The sequence below is a fragment of the Panulirus ornatus genome, chromosome 9 (genome assembly GCF_036320965.1).
Source record: "Panulirus ornatus isolate Po-2019 chromosome 9, ASM3632096v1, whole genome shotgun sequence".
Lineage (NCBI taxonomy): Eukaryota > Metazoa > Arthropoda > Malacostraca > Decapoda > Palinuridae > Panulirus > Panulirus ornatus.
Genome location: NC_092232.1, coordinates 58,498,662 through 58,506,877, shown reverse-complemented (window position 1 = coordinate 58,506,877; position 8,216 = coordinate 58,498,662). Strand labels below are relative to the sequence as shown.

The following is an 8,216-nucleotide window of genomic DNA, read 5'->3' as shown; positions in this document are numbered from 1 at the left end:
TCTACACGCCTTTTAACGGCCGTACGTGGTGCGGAGTGCAGTCGGTCTGTAACGTAGGACATGTCATGTGTTATTGGTCCCAGTCGGTCTAGAACGCTGGGCCTGACATGTGTTGGGGGACCAAGTCGGTCTTGAATGGTGGGCCTGACGTGTGTTGGGGGACCAAGTCGGTCTTGAATGGTGGGCCTGACAGGTCTTGAGACCTGCCATGTCTCCCTGAAGGTGGGCCTGACAAGTGGGGTGGGCTGCATTTCCTCATGGATGGTGTGTCTGGTAGGGCGTGTGGGCTGCAGTGCCACTTGAGTGGGCGAGGTCACTTGGTCAGCATCAGTGGGACGGTGAGGTTTCACTTTTGCACAGCGACCGTTGACGGAAAGTGGTGTCACGTCGGCAAGAAGTGCCTTCTTGTAGGAGGCATAGCAGGGGTACTGGATGACGGCAATCCCGCGGTGGTTCTCGTACGTGGATGCAGCCAGGATACTTCTCCGTGGTGGGGCTCGCTTCGTGGTTGGTGGATGTGGCCCTCCCCGCCACATGGTCACAGTGGTTGACCTATTTTACGTCAAAACATTACGAGGTCAACCTTCACCAAATCCATATGGCGTTCATACCAGCTTCACCCATATTCCATTTCCTCCAATTCCACTTCTGGGTATTCCACCTCCATATCCACACAGCCAAATTCCACTCCATCCATGACTTCCACGTCCGGGTATTCCACCAGTTCCACTCCATCCATCTCTTCAACGTCTGGGTATTCCACCTCCATATCCACACAGCCAAGTTCCACTCCATCCATCACTTCCACGTCTGGGTATTCCACTTCCATGTCCACACAGCCATAGCCCATGTCAAATACATGGACATATTCAAATTCCATCTCCTGGACAAGGGAGGATCGTCCTACCTCCTTGGTGAACATTATTATATTGAAGTGCTCAAGGAAAGGTTGAGGGAGCTTGCAAGGCGGAGCAGAGATGTTCTCTCGACAGAGGTCACAGCTCAAATGATGCTCTCGGCCTGGCTCCCGCCCTTATATAACCTGGGAGCTGATCATATCCTAGCATAGTTTAATATAGAGAAGTCTAATATAGTGAAGTTAATACTTTAATTCAGTTAAGTTTATTTCTCAATAGTTTGATACATGTGCCTGACAACAGTTCCTTCACCCGTACAATGTCCTGTCACAGAACACAAGGATTGTCATTATAATTCGTTTTTATCAGCAGAAATTAGATTAAAGTGACTAAAGATAAGTGGTTTAATATGTTATGTGTGTTCTCTGTCATCATAAAAATGGCCATCTACCCTGATGTGTAAAGAAAACATCAATTTTGCCGAGGCTGTGGTGAAGATAAGAACACAATGTGGTCATACAATGGTGTAGTCAAGATGTGTTAGAACTATGCAGTGAAGAGGAGGATTTAGTGAAAATATATATATGTTTCTTCACGCTGAGCCATTCCATATAGATGAATATATCTATAATATAATTGCGGTAAATTACCATATGACTTTAACGGCACCAGCCAGCAGGAAATATGTCGGATATAGGAGTGACTGAATATTTTGTCGGGTACATAAATAATTGAATATTTGGTACGATCGATCAAAATGCTTTTTATAGGCAAATAATTTCTGATTTTTCAAATGATTTTTTCCATCTGTTGGAACTGGTGTATGTAATTAAAGATATGAAAACCGATGGAAAAGTTCAGTTTAACGCTTTTACGAATGTCTTACTGCGTGTTTGGGAACAGCAGTAAACTACAGGAATATATATTGGTCTAATGTCCTCTGCTCGTCCAACAGCAGATATTGTATGGTCTGAGACATTATTTCTGGTGGAGGTGGATTCTCTCCGGCATTGCGTAAATCACTTCCGCAAACTTGCGCCATTTTGCACAAATACAGATCCGATATGATGCATTTCCCAGCTCTGTTACGTTAATGACCCTATTCATCCTAGCCTAACCTAGCCTAAATAAAAAGGTGTGGAATAATGTGCAACATTTCTCCTTCATTACAAGTGATAATAAACCTAGGCTATACAGCAACCAGGAACGTCCATATTTGTCTAACTTCTCACATGTCTGTGTCATCTGCCTGCAAACATGTCGACCATTACCATGAGGGCAATTGCGGCTTTTGATTTTGAATACCACACGTTTCCTCTCTGCCGTGAGATCTTCATACTTAAATAAAATGGTGGGCCGTAAGAAATATATGTCCATCGAAGGTCAACTATATGGCTCAGTTCCATCATCAGTTTCTAAGAAAACTGAAAAGGTGAGGTCCCACCGAGATTCGAACTCGGATTGCTGGATTTAGAGTCCAGAGTGCTAACCCTTACACCATGGGACCTGATAAGAAAAGATGTGATTTCATCTAAATGTTTTACATATAATCAACCAGAGGCCATTCCTCCCTCCCTGCCTGCAGGGTTCAAGGTTTTCTAGAAGGTTCTCGAAGATTCTGGGTAGGAACTGCCATTGCGAGGACGTAGTTATACGTATCATTAATGATATTGTTGTTGACTTTCTGATTTAGAAAGATAGATAGATAGATAGATAGATAGATAGATAGATAGATAGATAGATAGGTAAAAAACAGATATTAGACAGATCGATAGATACGTAATGCTGTATATGTCAACTTTCACAGAAATCATTGATATCTGCGTTATTCTGCAAGAAATACATGTACATGGATGTAGTGATAATATGGGTTAGGTATAAGACCAGTCGTGTTGAGATTGTAGTGAATGTGACCATTGACTTCAACCTTAATAGTGTAGTGAAGATAAATTTGTAGTGAAGATAAATCTTGAAGTGACTCATAAGGTTGTTGTGAGTACAAGGATGCATCGTAAATGAGTACTTCCTACCTGAAAGTCAACAATTACAAAATTGATCAAGTATAACAACATCCTCGGACAACCAACTACAAACACCAACCATAGAGTGAACCTGACTGTCATCTAACGACGACCTCTCAAAGGTAATGATCTTACCAGAATCTTCGAGAACCTTCTAGAAAACCTTGAACCCTGCAGGCAGGGAGGGAGGAATGGCCTCTGGTTGATTATATGTAAAACATTTAGATGAAATCACATCTTTTCTTATCAGGTCCCATGGTGTAAGGGTTAGCACTCTGGACTTTGGATCCAGCAATCCGAGTTCGAATCTCGGTGGGACCTCATCTTTTCAGTTTTCTTCGATACTGATGATGGCCGCATTATTCTGTACGTTATATATACATTCATATATATACATAAATATGTATATATAAACATATATATGGAATAATATGGTTTCATCAATAGCCGGAGACCATTCCTTCCTCCTTGCCTGCAGAGTTCATAGTTTTCTGGAAGGTTCTAGAAGATTCTGGTGAGATAATTGCCATTGAGAGGACATTGTTATACTTCATATATCAATGATTTCATTATTGTTGACTTTCAGATAAAGATAGATAGATAGATAGATAGATACATAGTTAGATTGATAGATTGATAGAGCGATATTTAGATCGGTATATAGATAGATAAGTTTCATCAATACTGTATCTTACGCTATCTCCTGTTGCTGGACATATGTTCAACCAGCATTGTGAAAACCTACAGTAGACCTTAATGTAAAGCAAGATAATAACAAAACCTGCAATAAAAGAATACGATCAACTCCACAGTGCAGAAATATTGTGACCAGAAAGTCTTCTAGCAAGATGTCAGACGCTTCCACGGGAATCACAAACATAACATCAAATATCAGAAAGTCAACAATAACAAAACTAATGATCATAATCAAACTATAACAAGAAAAATGATAAACATATGGAAAATAGTGCTCTAGATTATGCCTCTAGAAAACAAACTTTAACGAAAACTGTGAAAAGAAATACCCATCTGGCTGATACGACACAGTAAAAGGACCATCCCACAACCAACTCTAAACTGAACCTGACTGTCCCCTAACAACGTCCTCTCAATGGTATTTATCTTACCAGAATCTCGTAGAACTTTCCAGAAAATCAAGAACTCTGCAGGCAAGGAGGGAGGAATGGCCTCTGGCTGCTGATGATAACCACATTATTCTATATATATACTTTTACCTACAATCGAAGGTTGACCGGCCAGCCCAAGTGGCTACAGAGGTTGTATCCATGAAAGAAACGGACCCACCAGCAGACGAATTCGGTTGGCAGGTTGTATCGAAGAAGAGGAAAAAGAAGTTTTCCCAACCAGCCCAACCAGAAGGGTGTAGCAAAGAAACGAAAGAAGGCTGCCCAACCAACCTGGGTGGTAGTATGAATGGCAGCTCCACAACCCCAGGTCGTTAGGCAGACTGTAGCCATGGAAGAAAGGAAGGCTGCTCGTCCACCAGCCCAGGTACCGAGTGAGCGTGTAGCTATGGTGGCTGACCCACCAGCCCGGGTAGATAGCTACGCCCAGATGGCTATGTCAGGTGCAGCAAAGAAGCAAACCCCACAACTACTCCACGAGGTTTGCAAGCCTGCACCCAAAAAGATGAAGACGAAGGTTGCCACACTACCCAATGCACCACCACATGTCTAGAAAGGGAAAAGGTGAACAGAATGGCTGGAGGTCCCACTCCAACGACAAAATCACCTAAGGAGCCAAGTTCCATCCATTATTGAATATATATATATATATATATATATATATATATATATATATATATATATATATATATATATATATATATATATATATATATATATATATATATATATATATATATATATATATATTTAAACTACATTGCATCTTACATATGAATAGAATCATCAAGCTTCACTATATTAGCTTTACTATATTTAAATATAAACAAGGTCTAACCGAGGTTACTTGGTTGAGCAAGACGTGAGAATATCATCAATTGGCCCTCCAGCCCTGGGTTGAAATTGTCGTTCTGACGTATCTCGAGTTCAGTGCTGATACAGGACCATTGATTATAGGACTATCTTGTTAGGCTGTGTAACTTCGCCTGACCCAGTCCACGTCTTCAATGGCTTTCTGTTACTACAAACGGGATTACAAAGGAAAGGCTTCCTTTGTTAGTTTCATGAATACCTTCGTTCAAATGAAGGGAAAGACTATTACTATGAAGCGGTACCTTATCAGCAGGAAAGAGCTGCAGCAACGGTATGAAAGTTACTGCAAGATACATAACGAGCCCGTGGCTTCCAACGTAAACATCGGCCGCCATTTGGGTTCACTCGGCATCATGTGTGACACCAAGATTGGACCCGTTGGGAAACAGGAACGATACTATTCTGGTATCATGTGGCTCGATGGCGCAGGATCACCAACTGAAATGCAAAGAAAATGGAGAAAGCCGCCCAAACGTATCATGAAGGCCGTGCAAGAGAAGATCGAGAGGAATCGGTTGAGAGACGATATCGCTCACAGTATATTGAAATTTATACCCAAAACTTCCCCTGATCTCCAGACACAGCCAGTCACAGAGACCACCAGCCCCGCTTCCCAGACACAGCAAGTCACAGAGACCACCAGCCCCGCTCCCCAGACACAGCCAGTCACAGAGACCACCAGCCCCGCTCCCCAGACACAACCAGTCACAGAGACCAACAGCCCCGCTCCCCAGACACAGCCAGACACACAGCCCACCAGCCCCGTCCCCCACACAGAGCCACAAGATCCTGATATTGAGGAAGCAAATGAATTTCTCGATGATTTTTTGCTTTCACTGGAGAAGAACTGATGAGTTCCTTATAGACAAGACAAAATGTTAAAAAAGGAATCTATATAAGTTCACTTACGGAGTGAGATCTTTGACGGAGCTGTGCTGCCTATAGCACAGCCTACCAAAGGGTGATCTTTGCTGTCGTGCAGTAACCTCATGAGGGCGGAGTCCGGCTACACTTTCTTTACCGAGGAAAAGATCTCTGCACTAATATTGAGTTTCTCCGTTGGCGTCAGGGTAAACACCCATCCCCCCCGAAGCTTGGTTACCTTTCCGTGGTGGGGGGGACTTCATGGATTGGGCAGTAGCAACCATCGTTGGTTGCTTCTGTTCAATCCATGAACGAAAAACCAAGCATCTTGAGCGTAATTGTCGTATAAATTCACTTGGTGTCAAAACTGACGCGAAAGTGGTTGTCTCAATTTTGTCAGAAATGTTTGTGCGTTTCGGCCTGATGGCGGGAGTCGGTTTGGCGCTGTGGTCATGAGGGAATACGAGGAAGATTGGCAACCGTCCCAGAAGTAGCTACAGTGAGGCCCAGCAGCTGTCCCTAATACTGTGGAAGGCACTCATGTAAGGTGTGCAGTGAGGCGCAGCAGTAACAAGGGAAACGGACAACCAAAACAGCAACCTTGATCATCAGGAGGCTATCCAATGCTCAGAGTAGATAAGGACGATTATTGTATGGCTTCGCTCAGAGGATGAAAATCTTAGCCGTGAAAATCAACAAGTAAAATAACTAGTAGTTAGTGGTAGTGAAGTGGAATTACCGCATTTCTGTGGTCTTAATAGTAAAACGAAACTTTTCGTTTTCTCCATCAATCTAGAGGTGTTGTAGACCACCATCCTTAAGGTTGTAAGGTAATGGTAAGTACAAGGTTATGACCTCAGCAAATTTGTGATGGAAAGTGCAGGAAATGTGGTAATGTATATAATATGAATTATATAGTTGTATAATAAATGTGTGATATAATTTAGTCTTCTCTGTGCCCGTTCATTAATTCAAATACAGGTAAGTTTTCTCTCTAACGAGGTGGGATAAGCTACGTGCACTCGGCTTATGAATGTGGTGACTTTCCCTTCATTACCACAATGTTGTGCTGAACTGAAGATGTAGAATTCCGTAGACGAAACTAAGATAGGAAATCAATCTACATCAAAAATTGAAAGCGCCGCTCTGTGTGTGTGTGTGTGTGTGTACTACTTTAATCATTATCACGTGAGTCTTTTGAGGAAGGATTTGTACACTCGTGTTGCCCCGTCTCTTAACCTTGTAAGTATAAAATATGTTTTCACTCCTATGTGCGCTCACACACACACACACACACACACACACACACACGCACATAACCTATAATATTATCTAGTATTCTCTTCAGAAGGATATCTTACACCTTAATTATAAAAGCCAAAGAAAAATGTATAAAAACATATACATATATTTCCACACGTGTAGATATATGTTATGTATTGAAATGTGGCGGAAAAATTCCTTATATATTAACAAACGTGATTGAGGACTTAAAGAATCTGGTACAAACATAATGGTTATTGTGATAAATGATTTATTTATGATAAATATGTATGGTGTTGCATTATAATGGTTGTTCAGGACCAAGGTTCTTAAACCTGAATCAGTGAAATACTATAAGAAATAAAAGATCTGTTAAACATAAACATTTATAGTGATTAATCACACAATATATCTTACTGTGGGTATCTAAAACAAAATCCATTGCAAGGAGCTAGTTTAAGGCAGGAGCAATTCATTTTTTAACAAAATATTTACCTCTACATCCCTTTTCTTTCGTCACCATTTCTTGTGTTTACTACTATCAAGAAATATCTTTTACGTAACATAAAAATTCTGTATAGGTATTTGATTAATGTTCTTCAACGACGCGTTGTATAACTCTTCGTTAGTGAAGTTCATTTCGTGTAATGGATCATGCATTACAAAGCTGTGTCTATCCACACAAGTGTTACACGTCTCGGATAAAGATATATCTAACATATATATGTCTTTTATGAATATTTCTAAATTGTTCTCCTGACGAACAGTACCTAAGGTTTACGTATCATAGTTTGTCGCTTGTAAGTGATCAAGCATTACGAAGGTGTGTCCATTGCCACAGGTGCTACTCATCCCGGGTAAAGGTATTTTACAATTTTTGTTTCCTTAACCCTTCTAGTTATCTATGCTTCATCTCTGGCTTGATCCTTGCAAGTGACATTTATGGTGTGTAATTCTCTTAATTCTTATCATATAATTAATCAGTTGAAGTGCAGAACACGCTGTTCATCTTGGTCACTCCACTCTGTTCCATACTATTATTCGAAAGGTGTTACCGGACTCAACCCATAAGTTGTTACACCAGGAATGACAAGTAACCTTGGGGAAAGGCTGTATCATCGACCAGGGAAGGGAAGAAATAGCACAGTCTCATCGAAAACCTTTTCGCTTCATAGATATGTGCCATCATCCCC

General features: G+C 41.3%; 1 non-coding gene across 1 annotated transcript; it reads left to right on the top strand.

The window, feature by feature from the left end:
• The first annotated feature begins 3,127 nt into the window (after positions 1–3,127).
• On the top strand, positions 3,128–3,199 carry TRNAQ-UUG (transfer RNA glutamine (anticodon UUG)). Its single transcript has one exon. It is a non-coding gene; the product is annotated as a tRNA-Gln (tRNA).
• Positions 3,200–8,216: the final 5,017 nt, after the last annotated feature.